Raw genomic sequence first — 21,510 nt, forward strand, 5'->3', positions numbered from 1 at the left:
TTGTAAATCATATTATTCTAACTGCTGTTAAATATTTAATATACAGTATTTATTTAACACCAACATATTACACTGTACTGCTGTACAGTAAATAGGGGTTACAAATGACAGACAGATACAGACAGTGACACAGGAGGAGAGGACCCTGCACAGAATAGCTTACAATCTAAGAGATTTTGAAAACAATTAAAATTTGTAATAATAATATTTACATATTTGGCTAAATTGTTCTAATAATGAATTGTTTGGCATAACTCCTGGGGGTCTATTTATAAAGCAGTAAATTTGACATTTACTTAAACATTCCCTGGAGGAGAATCAGTCACTGCCATTGAAAACATATAGACCTGAAAGATTCTCCTCCAGAGACTCCTCCTAGACTGATTTCAGCAGTAATAACTTCTTGAAAGAGAATTTTATATTTTAATATTTTTCATTTTTATACAGATAGCATTTGCTGTTGTGACAGCTGTGTACCTTGACAATTGGCCACTAGGTGGCGAAACGAGTCATTGTTTTAATAGGAACTGAAATGAGAAGTGTAGAGATTTGAACATTTCTCAGTGAAGTTCAGGAATAATTTATTATTGATTATTACTTTATGATTAGTATTTTTTATAAATATATTTTGTCACATAGAAATAAAATAGGTGTATTTTTTTCCAAAATAAAAAAAAAATCTGAGATTGTTTTAGGTGATTTGCATGCTCTCATAAAATAGTGACAATCTATGATACCCAATATTGTCCAGAAAGTGCTTTTTTAAATCATGACATCACATAGGTTTAAATATTGGTCCCACAAATATTTATTTTACTTTTTGTTGGGTATAGCAAGTGTTGATACAATTTTCTTTTATATACACGCATACATTGAGGTTGCACATATTTTAAATTTAATTTTGTTATAGTTTATATTTTTTTAGCTTTACTTTTTTTTAATATAATTCCACATTTTTCTTACCACAAGTCCCTATGTAGTAGGAGTGAGAATTTAAAGATCTTATGTATGGGGGCATAAGGGGTCAATTAGAATGTTCAGATTGGTTCTTTACAACCATTCAGATTACTCCTATGTATGTATGTAAGAATATGGCGTGTCAGTGAAGGGGTTAATGTGCTGGCATGCTATGTAGTATTTAGGAGCAAACATCACAGGGTAGCAGAGCTGCTCTTGCACTGAGACAATGTAGGAGTAATGTTGTCACATTGACAGAAGGGATCGTGCTGGCAGAAACATCATGAAAAATTGGAGACAATAAAAAAGATAAATAGAAAATGAATACACTCGATGTATTTATTAGAGGTAGGCTAACACTTATTACGTTTTAAAGTTAGCTCCTACATATAAAAACAAAGGGAGGAAAACCAGTGGCCCTACATATGTAAAAATAGCATCAGTAACACTGGTTGCCATACTCACCTTTTTGTAGACTTGCAATCTAGTGCTGGTTCTCTTTGAGTTTGAATGACACCCAATATTATCCAGTTTACTTCTTGCCCCTTAATAGGGGCAAATCACTGTGCAGGCTGGGACTCACAGCTCTCCAGGACAGCACAGTGTTCATATGTTCTTGAGTCCTGCACAGCCCACATGGGCTAGATGATGATGGATGTCCTTTAGCCAGGAAATAAGACAAACTCGGTGTAATCCGCAGATTCCAATACACACTTTGAGAAGCTCAGAGTGTGCAAATAAATTACTTTAGACATTTTATGGTATGCAAGGAAAACCATTACAGCAGTGCAAGATTAATTATTAGGCTGGAGGCGAACTTTATTCCAACTTCCTCAACAACACTTACTCCCCATTCATTACCTTGTCATTATTCTTGGCTATTAGGAAAAGGAGAAACCATGCTTATTATAGTTCTAAATCATAGCATACATAGGGCTATGCACTGCAAGTGACAGGGCTGGTGAACAGCCCAGTGCTATCACACAACATGAGTCACATCCATACCCAGAAGTAGCAGATATTTTATTTTGCTCCCCTAGGGTAAGGTAAGAAGTATGTTGCCAGGGTTGAATGGGGAGAATGGTAAATTGTAACAAAAGTCCTTCGTACTTGCGGCCCTTCTGACAGTCCAACATCCTCCAGCTCACTTGCAACCACCGATATCTTCTGGTCTTCTTCCAGGTTGTATGTATTTGGTGATATTGAATATCCAACCCTGGATGGAGTTACTTCTCTAAATCCATATGGGAATTTATTCATTCCGGCACCAAAAAGTGCCCATAATCTAGGTAGAGCTGTACGTACATTTCATGGAATAAATTTATGGAAAACATTGCTGGCTACCTATTGTATAATGATATAGAATATTTACTCTCTTGTGCATTAATAGCCAACCAGTCAGCAATGTTTCCATATAAATCTTAAATTTCTCTTTGAAGCAAACGTGTTTTTTTTCTCTGCATGTACAATAAATATATCCCTTGAAATAAACTTCTCTATCGTTGTGGAGCTATATAGGCTGTACATTGACTTCTCGGATTATTAATGGAAAGAGTCTCCTTGGTAGATTTCTAGTTAGATCAAGCTACATTAAACACAGCAATATAAACTTCACAGGTCAAGAATCCTTTTTCCATTTACTTATTCTTTCATTTTACAGTTTCTCTAATATATATTTTTCATTTGGACATGACAGGTGAACTTTACACCAAAAATCATCCTACCAGCTTGATGTTTTATGCACCTGTGCTGACGTCTACTGAACTCCAAGTGACAAACCAGTACATCATTAAGATATATTCATCTAAAGTTTATACTGACGCAGCACAGCACTGTTTAGGATCACCGAGCTAATTAAAATGTAATAATAACAATAAGTAAAATAAAATAACTACTCAGCATTGTTTCCAGAGCATGAGACGAGCCATATGCGTCTCTGGACAGTGTTGCTGCTTTAATAAAACCTAAGGTGGTAAACACATTTCTAAAGGATGACTGGTAGGTAAGTGCTGTGTAATGCTGGAACCATCTGCCCCTTGTTATTTGCTCTTTAGCTTTTCTGCAATTGTATCAGTTTTTTTGGTAATGCAAACTGTATAATTATACAATGCAAATTTGCTGTATGGAGAAAGAAAAAAAATGATGCTATGGGCGATATTTTAGCATCTGCAGCACGGCTCCCCTCTTTGATAAATGAAGTTCTTTGTTTTGGGAGACAACAGTGGAAAGCGAGTACCAATTAGTCATAGCTTCAAACATTTTTAAACAATAATAAAAAATGAATTTGCTGATTGCAAACATGATATGAGTTTTGATTCTTGGTTTTGTAATGATAAATTAATTTTCATTAAAACATACCTGAAGCCAAGTTTTGAATAAAAACAAGATATTGTTTTTTTACTGCTGTGGTCTGTTGAACAGATTGGTAAAATGAAGGAAAATTCAAAATCTCACTGTGATAACAATATTGGAAAGTAAAGGGAAAACTTCTCATGGTGACACCTCTTAGATTGCAAGCTCTTCGGGGCAGAGTCCTCCTCCTGTGTCACTGTCTGTATCTGTCTGTCATTTGCAACCCCTATTTATTGTACAGCGCTGTGTAATATGTTGGCGCTATATAAATACTGTTTATTATTAATAATGTTCCACCTGTTCCAAAAATGGGCCTTTCCTCTGATTAGGAGAAATTTTCTGTTGAGTTTCTGTAACAGAAAAGATAAAGCTTCCTAACAAGACACAAGCAAAACCTGGAAAGGGTTCTAATCGTTTTTCTAAATCCAAAAAAGTTTTGACTAGAGTTACACTTAAAGATATTTGCTGCCCAACTACAAGTATGTTTTAACATATTGGCAGCCTGTCAAGATTCTCTTCTAACATAAAGAGTACAGAAGCTGTGAATTCAGTTCCTTTCTTCTTAATTTTAAAGAGCAATTTATCCACTATGCCTACAACTACAGAGAAGATTAATGGATTGATATCAAGTGCTTGTTAAGAATATTTAATTTTTTTATTATGCATAGTCCAGGCGCAGGTCTAATTTAAGGAAATGCTAGTAGATAATACCAGTGATGTGTCTTTCTTCTGGAAATGATTTATGTAAATTTAGTGTGCATAGATATCTAATCAGATAAATGTAATATCTAACAAATACATGTACATATAATTTTAGAGTTTTATAACTGTATTAACTAATTGTGAAATGAGTGAATTACCAATGAGTGTAATGCCCAGCCCAATTCATGGGCCAGCTCCTGGGACATAGTGTTTTTGAATCTCTTTGTGAGGCACTGAAGGGTTAGAGAATGGAAAACCAACCCCACTGACCTCTTTAGCTGTATGTAATGTGAATTGATTTGTTGTCAAATTGTCATAACAGAGAGAAGTTGCATCAATTTTCAAGGCCTGTTTTAGAGGCCTGTTACCAGGAGTACAACTACACTTTCAACTGCTCCCAATAGGAATGTTAGGGAACCATTTTGTGCATCTGTTTGCAAACTGTTATGATGGGGTTTCTGTGGTTTCTGAAATTAACATGTTGTTTCTTGCTGTACAATTGCTTTGACACCTCTGGAGGAAATAAATGCACCACAAAGGTAAGGTATGGTGTTGCATTGACCTTTGGTGCAATTCACACATGTGCAAAGCATTAGCTTGTTATGTGCTCGGGAGTAGGGATGAGCGCCTTATGAAAATTTCCTTGAACTTCAAATGGTTTCAGGAAATTTCAGCAAACTGACTTTGCAAAACCATCGGAAGATCGAGGAAATTTTAACAGGAAGATTCACAGGGAATCCTCCTGTTTGAGATGGAGACCCTGAGGGCCCCCCCAAGTGTACCAGAAGTTAGAGGGCTCTTGCATAAACTCATGTCAGTTGACAAATTGAATGCTCTGCACAATATAGAACATTGCGCCAAACACTTTTTGCTAAGTGGACGAGGTAACTAATATTGGAATTATCGAGGTCCCAATTGATAGGGGTAATGACATTGTTTAAGCACACAACATGGTATGAAACAGAAAAATTGAAGGGCATCTTGGGCGAACTAGATGTGTTATAGAGGGGAGATATTATTTAGTGCTCTTTATGGAAACTTATTACAGTGTTTTTTGGTGGTTAAACTGGTATTTTGTCATGGCACGTATTATCCTCCATGTTGTAAAAATGTAACATTTTGGGAATTTCAGAATGTTAGTATCCATTGGGCTATGTCTATTATTTATTTTGGTCATATGGGAGCTGTTAGTGCTTCTTTATCTGTATTTTTGTGTGTTTTTATTGACTAAATTGTGATGTACTGCAATCTATGCTGTTATTTTGTTATTACTTTTTCAAAAAGTCCAATAACGATACAAAAAAAGACACAAAAAAAACATAAGGCTGCTAAATATTTGCTGCTTTATTAATTAAGGATAAAGAATGTTATGTTTTTAGTGTTTCTGGTATGACATTTGAGAATGAATTTCTTCACAATGCTCTCCTCTATGTAAGTTGGTAATTGCTTGTTTTGTTTTCGAGTGCTTACTGTTTGTATACTATACATAAATAATAATATTATGCTCATTCTGGAAATAGCTGCACTATATGTTCTTTAAAAAAAACTATACATACACACACTGGCAAAGCAGAATTTTGATTTTTTTACAGCATTCATCTTGTCTTCTTGGAAAGGTTGTTTTGCTTGGTGGAAAGTTCCTTGCAAGGAATCGGCCTTAAATGATCAATAGTAGTGTTTCATTTCCAAACTGCTGACACAGATTTCATACTTGCAGCAATTACTGCAGCCATGAACTCTTTAAAGGTCACTCTGTGATCCTAGTCATTCAGTGACGCAATACTCAGAATATTTGGAATGTGTGATACTTACCCCTCCCATTGCCAAAGCATGGACTGTTCCAATCTGGTATAGTGAGGCCATAAATAACACAAGGAAAGGGTTTACTCCCTCTTTAATATATGTGCATTAGCAGATGTGGAAACAGTCCTTGGTGTCATGTTTATTTTCTATATTTACTACTTTCCATGTTAACAGCTACTCGACTAGCTCTGTTTGTGTAATGTTTTCTCTGCTTGTAAATGCACTGCTCAATTCACTTCATATGAACAATGATACAAAATTACAAAACATACACAATTATTTTGTAAAATAAATAGTGAAGTACAGTAACGTGTGTGTTTTATATATAAACACATAATATATTTATATATATATATATATATATATATATAAATATATATATACAGGTAGTCCCTGGGTTAAGAACATCCGATATATGAACGACTTCTAGATACGAACAGGGCTTTCCTGCTTATTTGTGTGCAGGACGGAGGCTTGAAGGGGGGAGGGGCAGTTTGCATGACTTGCAGGAAAAGTCTTTTGCTGTTCTGCAAGTTCTTGTAACTCTTTATTGACCAAGACAAACTCTGCAGTTGTTTCTTTTGCATTAACTGAAGTTAATGAATGTCTAGGCTTCATAAAGTTTTTTTGCTTTGTTTGTGATTAACTCACAGTGAGGATTTTTTACAGTAACTGACACCACCCTGCCTAATAATATGTTGAGACAAACATCTGTCTTAATTGCATTAAAATAATGTACCTGTTCCGACTTATATACAAATTCAACTTAAGAACAAACCTACATACCCTATCTCGTATGTAACCCAGGGACTACCTGTATAGTGAATTTAACATTCACCTAAATAGTATGATATGTAGGACATGTCTATTTTTTTCATATGAAAAAGGGACAGCAGATGACCAATAATGCTTTACAACATCTGGCAAAAGAACTGCAACCACTTACTAGAATGTTACCACTATTGCGGAAGAATGCATGTTGATGCCCCCTTCCTACTGTTCAGGGGTAAATTGAGTTTAGGACTGAGCACCCAGGAGAATTCAGGAGCTTGGATGTCAACCACACCTAAACTGTACACACGCTAGGTGATTGTCAACTGAGACAAATGATCATGATTGGTGGCAGAAGAAAAAGTAGCATGTGTGCAGCAGTCCTCAATTGTCATTCATCAATCTGCCCTTTTGGATTATTGAAAGCCCGAATAACATGACTGCTAAACTTTCCATTGGACCTCAGCAAAACAGATAGCTACTCACTTGGTGGGATGCCTCCCCTCTCCTTAGTACAGAACAGTGCTGTGTATACTGTGCTCATTCCTTCTCCCATCACAGATTGTCACCAGAACAAGAGCCCCTATTGAGTGATGGCCCCTCTATTCCAGTTCAATTGCCCCTCCATTCCCTCATGTTTCAGTCCCAGGCAGTTATCCCCAAAACAATTTAATTCCTATGCTATGTATTTGAACCAGCCATTTGCAATGTTAAAAAGGTATGTTTTGTTTGTTGCTGTATCTGTTTTAGAAAACATTTTTTCTTATTTTTTGTCATCATGGGCAGGAAGTAAAAGCAATGGTCCTAAAGCAGGAATAAGCTTACTTCTCCTTCAGTGCCACCATCTTGATATCTTGGTCTAACATGATTGGCCAAAATGACAACTCACACACGGCAAATTATTTTGTCTGTTACAGAATTTTATGAAAAAGTTACACTGATATGTGTATGTATAGGTTTGTGCGCATTCAAAAGAAATCTAAAACAGACACAAAAGTTTGTGTAATTGCATAATAGATATAGCATGTCTTTTCCACAATGAAGAGCTTCCTGCTTGCAATGTTTTAAGTTGTCAATTTGTTTGCACTTAAAGCAGAACTAAACCTAAAAAAAAAAAAAAAAAAAAACTCACCCACCTTTACTTTTGCAGATCCGTCGCTCCCTCTGGAGCTTTCCTGGATTGGGTCCTGTGCCGTCCTGTAATCCACCTTTGTCCCAGGGCGGAGGAAGCACTGGACACCACCGTCTTCTTTCTTCACCTTCAGGCTTCTGCTTACATCACCCAATCTTGCACCGTGCTTTTTTTTTACCCGTTATCGCCGCAGTGGTAAAGACAGAGTGGAGGGGCTTTCCCTTTTTTTTTTAAATAAGGGTTTAACCCCCCCCAAAAAAGAAGGTAATTTTTACCCTACAAAAGAGTTGTCAACCCTTTTATGTAAAGTAAAAAAAAAACTTCTGGTACAGACCGCAGTAAAAACCTGATAAGTGTTGTATTCATTTCCTGCTCTGCCCACATCCAAAAGCATGCTTTTGATAGAGAAATGGGGATATTACATTGCAGATGGGAAAATGGTAATAAATTGTGACATTTCCAGAGAAAATCTCGGACAATGAAGACAGTTGGCAACTAAATGCACAGCTCCCTAATAAACCGCAGTACATTCAGCACAATTTAGACAAACTATAATTTCATCTATTTTTCCTACAACTGAAAAATTCCCTAATAGCTACTAGGTTTAAATATTTCAGTTTTATTGTGTTGTCCAAGTACAATCAATCACAACAAAATAGTATAAAAATAATGGTGCCCTGGCTATGTCAAAACTGATGCACATTGTCACAGCCATGGAAATGGATAATAGCTGGCTAGCTGATTATTGTATTGACTGTCATTACTCGTGAATAGGGTCAAGTAGCAGTTTTGTTGATTTTTGGCCTTCCACAGTAACGTAATTACTGTGTTTTCTGCAAGGACACGAAGCAAATGTTTAAATATCTGCTTGCAGAGCAGTATTGGTAAGTACACTGAAGGCAATTTGCTGCTGGGAAAATCATATTGGAATGCTGGCTTCGGTCTATGTATTCATTATATTCAGGCTATTTGTTCGCAGGGTGATACAGTCACCATCTATGTACTGATATGAAACCAAAGAATTTTCTGACAAGCTAAAATAACTCTGTCACTACCCCCCCCCCCCCCCCCCCCCCAAAAAAAAAGGCTTTCTCCTGCAATAGAGTACTTACAGCGAGGGAAATAGCTCAGTAAATGTATTTCTACTAGGGTTATTGACATACATCCATAAATTATGTGTAATGAAGTGGAATGGCACAAGACAAAATTATTGAACACACTTACTGAAATGTAATTATTACTTTAGTATTTAGTACAAAAGCCTTTATTCTTTGAAACAACTGTAACTGTAATTCCAAGTCAGTTTGTTACACACTGTACATGATGACATAGTGCTAACTAGTGGTGCGACCTGAATATAAACCAAAGATTTTTCTAATGACATTTTGAGTGAAAAAAAAAATATGCCCTTTTTTATTTTGCATTGGTATTACTGTTACCAGCTTACTAGCATGAGGTCCTTTATACATACTATATGCTACAGCATCCTAGGTTTTTGTTTATTTTTTACATTGCTTTTCAGTACTCTAAAATATAAGACAGTATCCTCATTATAATCATGACTACTGGGTCAACATAAATAATACGATTGCTATTACTATTATTGCCATTATTGGCTTTTTCTATTTTTTCACTGTTGATCTTTTTTATATATAATATATTTGTATATATTTTTGGTATATTTTTGATATGTTGTACTTGTGATATATGTTTGCTTTTTTATGTCTGTATCTATATTATATGATTTTTTACTAGATTTTCAACTTTTCCCTCCATTCTAATTTCAGAGTTATATTGTCACAATCACATGAATTGAGCCTGTATAGAATTCAGCACAATATGAAACAAGATACTTGGGGGCTTACAATATTTTGTCAGAACAGCTTTGGAAAGAGAATAAAATTCATATTTGACATTATTTAGTATGATTAGTTGATGTAGTTACTGGGATCAGTTTTAGGTGGACTAACCCTTTAGGAATAATTACTGTACTCCCTGAGAATTCTCAGCAGACATATAGAAAAGCCGTCATTTTCATAGCAATATTTAGGTGCCTTATGTATTTTTCTCCACAGTCCCAGCGACTGTAAATGCTGATTTGAAAAGCCAAATACCCGTTTGTTTATTGTAATAAATCAGCTTCAAAAGAGACTTTTGTTTATCCCTACAATAACAATCTGAAGTCTGAATGCAAAAAAAATTGGAAAGTATTAAACAGCCCATGGCCTAGAATGACTGCATGAAGTATTCTTCTTGAAATGGAAATGTTCTGAGATTTGTTTAACAAGTAAGGTCTGCATGTTCTTTGCGAATCATCTCTGGATTGCAAGCAGCAGCATCTATTGTCATTCCTATCCTTTTCAGGTTCACCAGCTTCTTCCCAGAATTCCACAAGAAAGAATCATTTACACCTTCAATAAACCTTAAAGACACCGTGTTGACTCCTCTTGAACTGAAGCGTTGTTAATAGTATAATTTTAAAAAAAAGGTTACATTGCAGTTTAGCTCATTTTCACCTTAAACAAGTCGATTTGTAGCTTTTTAATTTTCACCTCTTTTAAAAGCCCTTCAAATAATTTGCTAGCCAACTCCTTATGTTATGTGAAGGTGTTAATCCTGTAAAAATGGGTAAAGGTTACTATTTTATGCTCCCAATAAACACTGTGAATTTTGTGCAAATTTGAGTATTAAAGGATAACTTCATATTAAAATTTTGGACATATGTTAAACTTCCTTTGTGGCGATTCTTCCCATAAATAAAATCTGCCCATTTTTTCTGCCCTGAGGGTTTATTTTTTCTTGTTTTACATAGAGTTGTGAATAATTGTAGATTTTTACAAGAGCCTATGACACTAGAAATGGAAGGCTGGGTTGTCCCCATGGACTACAACAAAAACATTATTAGACATTTTAACACTTTTCCAAATTATTTTTTTTTGTACCTGTGTCCTGATTGAAGAGATTTATCATCACTTCCTATCCTTACAGTAGAAGACACTAAACACTTACCTCCCTAAAGGCAGCAATTCTGCATTCCGTCTTCTGGTGCCTCGTCCTTTAAAATGTCTCCAGCAAGCAACACCTTTGGGAGTTTCAAATTCAACTGTGCCAACAGACAAGCAGCTATAGCAGAAGCAAAGGTGACAACAATGCAGTCATTTCATCCTATTAAAGAAAGTAAAACTCCCTGGTTGTTCCTGGGGGTCGTTCAGTGACTAGCACTCATTCCATTAATTATCCATATCTGTATATTACTAGGGTTCCAGGCTTAAATCTTGTGCAGGACACTATCTGCACGGAGTTTGCATGTTCTCCCTGTGTTTGCATGCAATTCTCTATCCGCATTTCAAAAACAATTTAGTTGGTCAAATGACTTCCCTCCAATTAGACTATGATAGGGAAATTAGATTGCAAGCTCTTGTGAAGGACAGTTAGTGCTGTTATATATAAATGTTATAGAAATACATGATAATAATATAAACAATCTATGTCGTATATATGAGTTTATAGTTTGACCATTTTTTTCTGTGTATATGAAGGAGTACACTCAAAATACCTCAATTGATACCTGTTTCTGTGAAAGCAGCCATTGTAGATATTTATTAGGTCTAAAGAAAAAACATTTTACATGATAACACTTTTCCTGTAAATGGCATATTTTAATTTTCATAGGAGGAATTGTTGAGCCCTGAAATTCTTGCTTTATCTGCTATGATACCATAAACATAAGAGAGCTCTAACACAAGAAGAGAAAGTCATACACAGTTATTTTTAAATCATTTCATTATCTATTCAGATAGACGCTGACAATAGAGCCTTTGCTTCACAAAGCGGTGATGTGCTTAGTATGAATGGAGGCCAATGTTCAGCGCAGCTCCAAATGTTAATGGCTGTTTCCCTTTCAATTACCATGAAATCACATTGCACTGTTATGCTGTTATATTTGGTTCCTGCTTTTATCCAAGTACTGTAGCATATCTAATAAGAAATGGGCGCTAGAATATTGCTCAACTCATAATTTTATATTTTCCTTATGAGAATAAAAGTAAGAATTTGCAGTTAGCAATAGCAGTGCACGTGGGATAAAGAATTATATGGGCAATAAAGTAGATGATCACCAACTGAAGGAGTTAGTACTGTGCTGGAAACTAATGTAGTAATGAGGTTGAGACAGTTGGGCAATTTTAAATGATTTACTTTCTAATGCATTTTTTTATTAATTGAATTTTTTATCTTAATGAAGCTTTCAAAAATTTAGTCTAAAATTTTTAAAAGCAGCATAACTATTCCTAAGATTTTCAGCCATTGCTAGGATTGAACAGGGGAGGGTATAGATGCAGTGTATGTGGCACACCATGGGGAACGATTGGTCTGGTGACACTGTACTGACAGACAATGTACAATGTACAATTTCAATAATAGTTATCTGCAAAGAGCAGGGGAATGTAACTTACAACTCAGTATACAGAGTGCAGTAGATGGAATTATGTAATGTACAGCTAGGTATGCAGAGTACAGATCTCAGGAATACACAATATATACCTCTCTACAGGGTGAAACATTCAGGAGTACATTCCACTGAGCATAGACATGCATAAGCAATAAATGAAAGTATGGAGTATGTAACATAGTAGATCATACAGTGTGTGGTGGTTCAGAGTATGTAATGTACTAAATACATGTCATGATCCTGATTGCTTTACCCATTGTTATGCCAAAAATTAAACTTTACAACTAGACATATTTTGTCCTACCCCCAAAGCAAAGCCTTTCCTCCTACACCCCCCTCCCCCAGCAAAAAAAAAAAATCCCTATCCATTAAGCAAAAGTCTCTCTCCAAGCAATCTTCCCCGTCTCACCTTTTTCCACTTGTGACACCAGCCCTCAGCTTTGTACCATTTTTCTGCTCAAAGCTAACCTCTGCACTGCTATTCTGCAGCTCTGAACCCCTCATCCACAGCTCACCCCCTGGTCACAGCCATTGTTTTCTATTCACAAGTTACCTGTGAACCCCTTCCACACCTTTGTATCCTCTATCCACAGCTCAGCTCTGTACCTCTTGTCTGCAGCTCATTTCTGTAACCCCCCTTCACTGCTAACATCTGTACCCCCATCAACAGTTATCTTCTACATCCCCAATCCATAGTTCTACTTTAAACTCCTATCCACAGCCCATCTCTGCACCCATCTTCTGCAGCTAACCTATGTATCCATTACTAACCCCTTAACAATAACCTTCCAGGTAACTGCATAACCTTAACCCTACTGGTAGGATAATTTGATAGGCTACTTCGATTGAAAACTACACTGGGGGAAGGGGGGGTTGCTAGCAAAGTATCGGGGGTATATGCCCTGGGCTGCTCAGTGCTAGTAACACCCATGCTGGGAAAATACTTACTTGAAGTTTTTAGTATAAATTGTGGAAGTGGTTTAGTAAATGTATATTTTGTTGCTATAATGCTGGGAAACAGGACATAATTAACCACAGACCATTGGGCGTGAACTCTTTTCTGTTTGTTTTGAATTAGCCGTGGAAACAAAGCTACCATATATTGACCACATTAATGTGTTAGTAACAAAAAGAAACTGATTTATGTGTTAAGAAATGCAACTCTTAAGGAGAAACACTTCAAAATTTGTTCTCACAAATTTTTGCGTCAGCTTACAACTATATAGTTTAATAATGTGTGTTCATACTTTAAGGGCAGCTCCAGGTATACCAAGTATACCTAAACTAACTCCAAATGCCTATCTCAATGCATCCCTACCCAGCCTCACTAATCTAAACTTGCTATTAACCTCCCTGGCAGTATTCCCGAGTGAGGCTTGGGGTTATTTTCAGTACCAAAAGTGGTAACCCCAAGCCACACTTGGGGTGGCATTGTAAAGGCATGCAGGGGTGGTGCGCTGGGCGCATGACCTGGTGGGAAATCTAAAACAATGTACTGCTTTGACATTGAAAAGCATGGACGTAATCAGTCCGCCAGGGAGGCTAACCCCCATCAGATGCTTACTTACCCCGTGCCATGGCCCCCTTCGGTATATACAGCCTTGCATGGTGTCCAGCATCAATTTGTTTAACATGCTGTAAACAGCAGGCTTAGAGGGGGGTGGGAAGGGAAAGTATGAAATAATTTAGGGGAACTCAGAAAGTTAATATTAGTTTAAGTAAACATGGAGTAGCCCTTTAAAACCTCAATTGTAAATAGCATTACACATGAGACAACCATATATGACTATTATCAACATCTGCCTCTGTCTCCTGCCTGGCCACAATTTGAATATCACTCTTAAGATAGATCTAAACTCAAACAGTAAAGATTTGCTATTTCATAGTAAAAATTTGAAAATAATAATAGTAGCAATGCTGTATCCTGAAAAATAAACATTTTGTAAATCCCTGCCTCTACCAAGATGGCCCCCTCCACACGCAGCAGAACAAAACATGGGAAGTTAGTAATATGTCTGCAGGATGACTACAGACAAAACTGATAAGTCATTTGCTCTCTTCCTGACTTTTTTAGGAACAGCTAAATTCTTCATAAATTAGGGTATTTTCCTTACATTGAAGATATACAAGACAGGACTTGAGGGAAATCGCTGCAAAAATCAGGTTCATAACCAGGTTGAATAACCCATAGCAACCATATTTTAATTTCCAAAGCAGTCAAAATAACTGACAATACTTGGCTTATATGGTGCAATCTATTTTGCACATTTATCTTTGTACCTCTTATGTGAACGTGTGTTTGTAACAAGAACAAGAACAGACTGAGTAAAAACATCATGAGCCTTTGGCAAAATACAGTAGTCTTGTCATTCTTGTTTCCTGGACAGCATACACAATCATCCAAATATCTGTCTGCCAATACTCCTACTGCCTGTCCTCAGACATGTGTTATTTGCTGTACAGCTTGTGTTTAGCTGCTTCTATCGTTCTCTGAACATACAGATTACTTCTGAGAAAATTGTGCCATCATTCCAGAACATGGACAAATCTTTCCCTATGGTTCCTTATGCACCATGTTGTTTTTATCCTACAGATGTATATGTCATTCTAGAACTACTGCAATAGATTTTTAAAGAAAGCTTCATGCAAAATGTGCTAAAGTGGTAAAAAGGCAACCGAACCATGACTAAACAAGTGCAAGGTTGTATGTCCCTGTCACTTAATTTTAAGTTGCCATTTTGATTAAATACTAATTGTTATTCTTTAGAAACATGATTCTATTTGATATGAATAATTTTAAACTGCAGTAAAAAAAAGGAAGTTTACCAGTAAATGCACAATGAGGTAATATATGAAACAATTCTTAATGACTACTATAGGCACTAATAGGCTGGTTTACAAGCACTGTGCATCCATAAATGAATTCTATGTTCTTTGTATAGGTTACCAAAGGCAACTTATAATATTCAGTGATGATATTGCTACAGGAAGTGGTCAGATAACAAAGACATTGAAGATGACTACAGATTGCAGATATGCTTTTGGAGTTGTTAGAAACTTAGAACATGTCGTAGGAGACACATTGCATCAGATTCCAATAAGTTGGAATCCTATGCCACTGGGTTCACGTTGTGTTGATGAAGCCCTCTTACCCAACGGTTGCCCTTGCCACTGGTATAGGTAGGCTTAGATCTGCTTTTACCAAGGAAGGAAGGGGCGTACACACTTTTTGACTCCTTCTTTTTTTTTGACAAGCCAGATTTCATAAGGGCCTTCTTTGTGTAGGAGGGAGACACACATGCTTGCTGCCCCCATTTCCTATCCACAATGGTCCCAAGCTTATAAAAATGTGAGCTATTAAAAATAGGGGGTACCCCATGCAATTCGTTTCCTTTAAAAACATGCAAAAATAAATATTTTACAGTAATATAGCAACTGTATATCAATCAATGGTATAGTATAAGGTTAAAATAAATCATTAGCTCACAATACAGACCTTTTAACCCTGAAGACAATTACACCAGACTTCTAGAAAAAATGTTGTTATATCAGTCACCTTACAAACCAATGTTCCCACATTTGTGCTCCCTAAAGCTCCTTTATAACATTCTCCCTCTAATATTACTCTCAACAAGATCCATCATAAAACAGGAACAAAAACAATAGAAATGGACAGCATAGAAAAAAGTAGAATAGTGTGAAAGAAATAAAAAAGGCCATATAACTACAGGATCCTAGTTTAGGGTTGGCAGCTAAACAATAATTGCCATTGGGCCTTGAGTTGGGCACCAGGGATCGAGGCATTAATGACCTTTGATGATGAGTAGGGGAAAGCAAAGCCTGGCCTATGCCTTGCCCTTGTACTTGTCTGTACAAAATTATTAATAAATATTTAAATCATGGTAATGGGAATATTATATTCATGTTAACTGGCATTTCTGACCATAGTGTCAGTTTCTTACCTTAACTCTACAGAACAGGATAGCCCTAATGCTAAAAGCTTTAGCAATTTTATAATCCAATTTAAGCAACTGCAAAATATCTCTTGACATTTTTTTTTACAAAAGCAACCTTTCTGCACATTCTCTAAGAATTTTTCATTGTACTAGATCTCTTTTCAACACCCAATCTATTGTGTTTGGTTATTAAGTGGCTTGGCTCTTTTTTTCTACCTACCACGAACTATACATTTTCACATTCTCCAAAACCTTAATTTCTTATCTTTTATATGCTTTGCAGAACTACACAATTTAGAAACAACTGGAAAAGTTACAGTTATATATATTTCTATGTACCTGCCACTTATTGAATATACTTAGCAGCTTTTAAAGCCTAAACCCTAAAACAAAAATGGTTTACTATATATTGCAGCTCTCTAGGTCTTGGTAAATCTGCCAGTAATGCACTTTCTGTTCTCGGGTGACAATGCTCATTAACTGCACTGTATCTGTGGATTAGCACAGGACCACTATGGCAAGGTGTATTGTATTCATATTGTATGGTTTTAGTAACATCCAATGATAAGAATATGAATTCTCTTTTTATGAATTACTTTATGTATATGTTTCTACACATTTATAGGCAGAGCAAGTGGTCTAATAAAGAGACAATCATGAGCATTGGGACAAATCATAAACCACTGTTACTAATAGAAGACCTATCACCACAATTTTCACTTTATATAGAAGGGTAGATAACCCTTTTATCTATAAAAAGTTTGTTTATATTTTGTTTTTGTTTCATTTAATGCTTTTTTTTTTTTTAAAAAGGCAAATCCCCTCCCCTTCTGTTCTTATTGCTGCGGTCGTAAAGACTGAATGGGAGTGCAGAACCTTCAGGGAAACATACTTAATGAATGCCAAGAGGCTTCAGGATGCTTCTTCTGCGCAAACCCAAGATCGAGCATGCGCAGAAGGGGCTTTTCAGTCATTGAAAAAAAAAGGTGCCAATCTAACGCATGTGTTTATTTTTTCAGTGTTTTGCAGTAGCATACGGCCCCCAAAGATCAGGTGACGTAGGCAGAAGACACAAGAAGAAGGAAGAAAATGTCAGCTCCTAGTGGCGCTGTCACAAAATTCAATTTAGGATTTCAAATATAAAGCTGGGAATCAGACATTCCCTCAAACATGGAGAATCTTTCAGGTCGATGTGTTTCTATGGCAGTAATTGATTGTTCACCAGGGAATGTTTGAAAGAAATGTCAGATTCCCTGTTTTAAATATAGAGGCCTTGGAGAAGCTATTGTAAAAGGAGATTATTCCAAAACAGCATCTCCTACAACAATTTAGACATAGGAACATTCAAATATTTGAAGGCTTCACATAAGGAGCAAAATATTTTTCCTGATTATACAGGTATACTGCAATGAGAATCTTACCATTATTATTATAACACAGTAATTATATAGCACCAACATATTACGCAGTGCTGTACAAAGTCCATAGTCATGTCACTAGCTGTCCCTCAATGGGGCTCGCAATCTAATGTTCCTATCTCAGTCATATGTCATTACCACAGTCTAAGGTCAATTTTGGGAGGAAGCCTGATAACCTTACTGCATGTTTTTGGAATGTCGGAGAAAACCAGAGTACCCAGAAGGAAACTCCCACAATCAGGGAGAGAACCTAGCATTGCAAAGGCCCGAGTGCTAACCACTGAGCCACCATGCTGCCCTTTCTACCATTCTACCAACATTTTAATACTGCACATCCAAAGTAATGCCAAGAATCCCAACCTTTTTGTTATTGTTTTGGAAGAGATTTAAAGAAAGGCTGAAAGGCCTTGAAATAATTTATGCAGTAAACACTGAAGGGACCCCTTTCTGTGGGAAATATTGTTACATCTGCATGTTATGTAAATATCATTTGTTGGTAAAAACAGTTATTTTGATATAATCATCCAATGTAAAGCACAATTCACACATAAACGGGTGCAGTTAAAAAGTAGGTTTGTAGCTTTCCAGGAAATCTAAACATCTACAAAATGCAATATAAACAGTATTTCATTCTCATATACTAAATGAAACAAGAGACAAAGACATGAGAATGTATATTTTTTGTTTCAGGAAGTGGAATTTTGTTTAAAAAATAAATCTAAAATTAGCAGCAGAGAATTAGAATGTCTTTCTTCTTAGTAAATCACAGACGTGACATCATGCGGCTCTGGAGCTCTGCCATAAAGCTCTGCTTGAGAAGATACACAAGGAACCTCATAAATTGGCTTTTGTCAGTAGAAAGGTCTTTCTGTGTTGTCTTTGTGCTAGTGACTCACAGGAAAACAATTGTTGTTCCTTCGCAAAATGGCTTAAGTGTGTTTTATGTACGGAGCTTTTTTAAGAGATGCAATATGAACTTTGGAAAATACATTTGTATTATATCAAAAGAGGTCCATTGTGTACTTCCAGGTACATTAGATTCTGGCATTGGGCATAGCTGTAGGAGGATGACCTTGTTGTGTTGTTGTGAACCCTGGACAGAAACCAGTAAAAGGCTGATGGGTTCCTTATGTAGAGTGTAACATATTCATTGAAGGGGTTTTGTATAAACATATTCAATTTCACTTCAAAACACTTGATTACTCAGATCTCCATATTATCACTCACCATTACTTTTTGTCTGTTTATCGGACCTGTCACCAAGTTTTTTACTTTATAAAAAGGGTGCTTTTTCTAATTATTTAATACTTTTTAAAGACCCCCCCATCCTTCTTTCAGTAAAGACTGAATTGGAAACCCAGAGCCTCTTGGGATACCTAAGTCACGTAACCCAGGAGGCCTTCTGAGTATTCCATCTCCTAGGCATTCACAGAAGGAGCTTTCCTATAATGTAAAAAATGTGCCAATCTCACATACGCTTTATGGCACTTTTTTTTTTTACATTTTCTGAAAGGTGCAACACCTGATCTCATGCCTGTGCAGTGTGAGTGGAGGTAAGAACAAGAAGGAAGAAGATGACTGCACCCGCTGTCCAGTTCACCCTAGGGCAGGACCTGTTTGTCTCAGTTTGCTCAAAGAATGATGGCTTTACACCTGTACGGGTTTGTTTTGGTATTTTTTTTTGGTTGAAAGTTCTGCTTTAAATACAACTCCAGACTTTGTTAACAGTAAGATCCTAATCGCTGCAGAGTTCTGTTGTTCTCCCTCAAGTTATCCTATGATGAAAGGTAAAGCGATCCTGGATGTAAGTTAAACTAACAACGGGGATCATTCAGCCTGAAAGAAGAGCAATCCTGTAATCTGAACAGTTGAGTGTGGGGGGTACAAAGTTTTCTGCAATATTCAGCTTCAATCCCCCTCTTATTGTGTGTAAATTCCCCCACCTACTAGATTGTAAGCTCTTGGGGGCAGGGTCCTCTCCTCCTGTATCACTGTCTGCATTAGTCTATCATTTGCAACCCCTATTTAATGTACAGCGCTGCATAATATGTTGGCACTATATAAATCCTTTTTATTAATAATAATAATAATCCTGAAATTTCATGGTAATTTTCTCTCCCTCCAGATTCCTCAGGCTGATGGCTAGCATCGTTCAACATTCTCCTTTTGAACACATTATCTTGATAATATTATCCTTCTGCCACTATTCCTTTCTATCAGTATGTTTCTTATCTGCTCATTACCCACTGGCACCTCATGCTGCTTTTTCCTCTTCCGCCCTGGCAAGAGTTGGACAGCAGGCCAAAGCCAATTACTTTGCTTGTAAATATTGATGTATTGACAATTACAGAGCTTCATAATAGGCATTTTTTTGGTTAGCCTGAAGAAGTTAAGTTAAATACACAGTTGGCTTAGTGTTTAGCACTCTTGCCTTTGCAGCACTAAGTTACAGGTTTGAATCCCATGTGTTACACTAACACATAGGCCCTGATTTATTAAAGTTCTCCAAGGCTGGATAGAATACACTTTAATCAGTGAAGCTGGGTGATCCAGAAAAACTGGAATGGATATCTTAAAGGTCATTTGCTATACCTAGCAAATGTTTTCAATCTTGGCCTACCCAGCTTCACTGCTGAAAGTGTATTCTCTCCAGCCTTGGAGAACTTTAATAAATCAGGGCCATAGGGTTTATCCAAAGGTTGCAATGAGCAGTTTGTGACTCTCATGTTAGTTACCTGACACCAATGATCTTTTTGGCTATCTGTATAGGTTACATTCTTACCACTGGTCAGCAATGTTGGAGGCATTCTTCCCAATGACCACCACACTAATATACTGTGAGTTATGGATATAGTAATTATAACAAAGAATCCCTGAAGACCTGAAATTCCATATGTTAGAAATTGTTGAGAAACACTGATCTAACATGATAATTATGTTGTGTGTGGCAAGCATTATTGCAATGGTAAATTAGGGATTTGTTGCAGCTACAGAATCTCTCTCCGTATCTTTGTTAGAAAAATGGAATTCGGGCAATAGGAGATCTGTATCCTAGGAATTTCAGCATTTGACAAATAAATGAATAAATCTGTGCATAGTCAATTCCAACAATTGCAGCTAGCTACAAAATCAACAGCTGCAAGAGCTGCTCATGATCATTGCGACACTTATAGCCATGTATTGTGGTCAGCTACAGAAGCAGCTTTGTATATTTACAGATTACCAAAGAAAATAATTTGAGCTAGTAATGTGTCAGACCGACATGGTCCTTATTGTGAAGCTGCTGAGTGCATGACAGCCAGTTCTATAAAACCTCTCTCCCCCATGTGTTTGGTTTATCTCCTGCTGCCATTCAAGAGATTTCCATAATAGGTACAGTCTTAACAATAGCTTAGAGGAAATCAGAACATGAGGAAATGCTACTGAAATGTTAACACTTGTATGAAATGTCACTGCATTTAGATCACAATCTAGGGTTAATTAGGAAAAATACTGTTTTCACAAAAAAGTTTTTCAAAAAAGATTTTCATCCTAAACAAATACATTTCATAGCATCTAATATTGTTTTAGATTTATGAATATAAAACTTTATATTTGTCTCGGTTTCTAAAGCTTTCTATAGCTACTAATATGCAAATCAGCTCATCTCCTGATTTAGAAATCCAAATATTGGTCTAGGCCTGCTGAAGAGAGAACCAGTCATGACTAGAGCAATATTATAAATGAACAGTTACGATCTTGTCTTCTCTGTTATTTAATCAATTTAATCAGGGTTCATACCTAGAAGTTAGACAAAGTAGATCAGATATAAACTAACCCTTTGACTGTCAAGAAATGTGTCTATTGGTTACAACAAAATAAAGTACTTTTTCAAGTACTATTTATATATATATATATATATATATATATATATATATATATATATATATATATTTATAATATACCAACTTTTTGTGTGTGGATCACTTT

The sequence above is a fragment of the Pyxicephalus adspersus genome, chromosome 7 (genome assembly GCF_032062135.1).
Source record: "Pyxicephalus adspersus chromosome 7, UCB_Pads_2.0, whole genome shotgun sequence".
NCBI classification, from domain to species: Eukaryota; Metazoa; Chordata; class Amphibia; order Anura; family Pyxicephalidae; genus Pyxicephalus; species Pyxicephalus adspersus.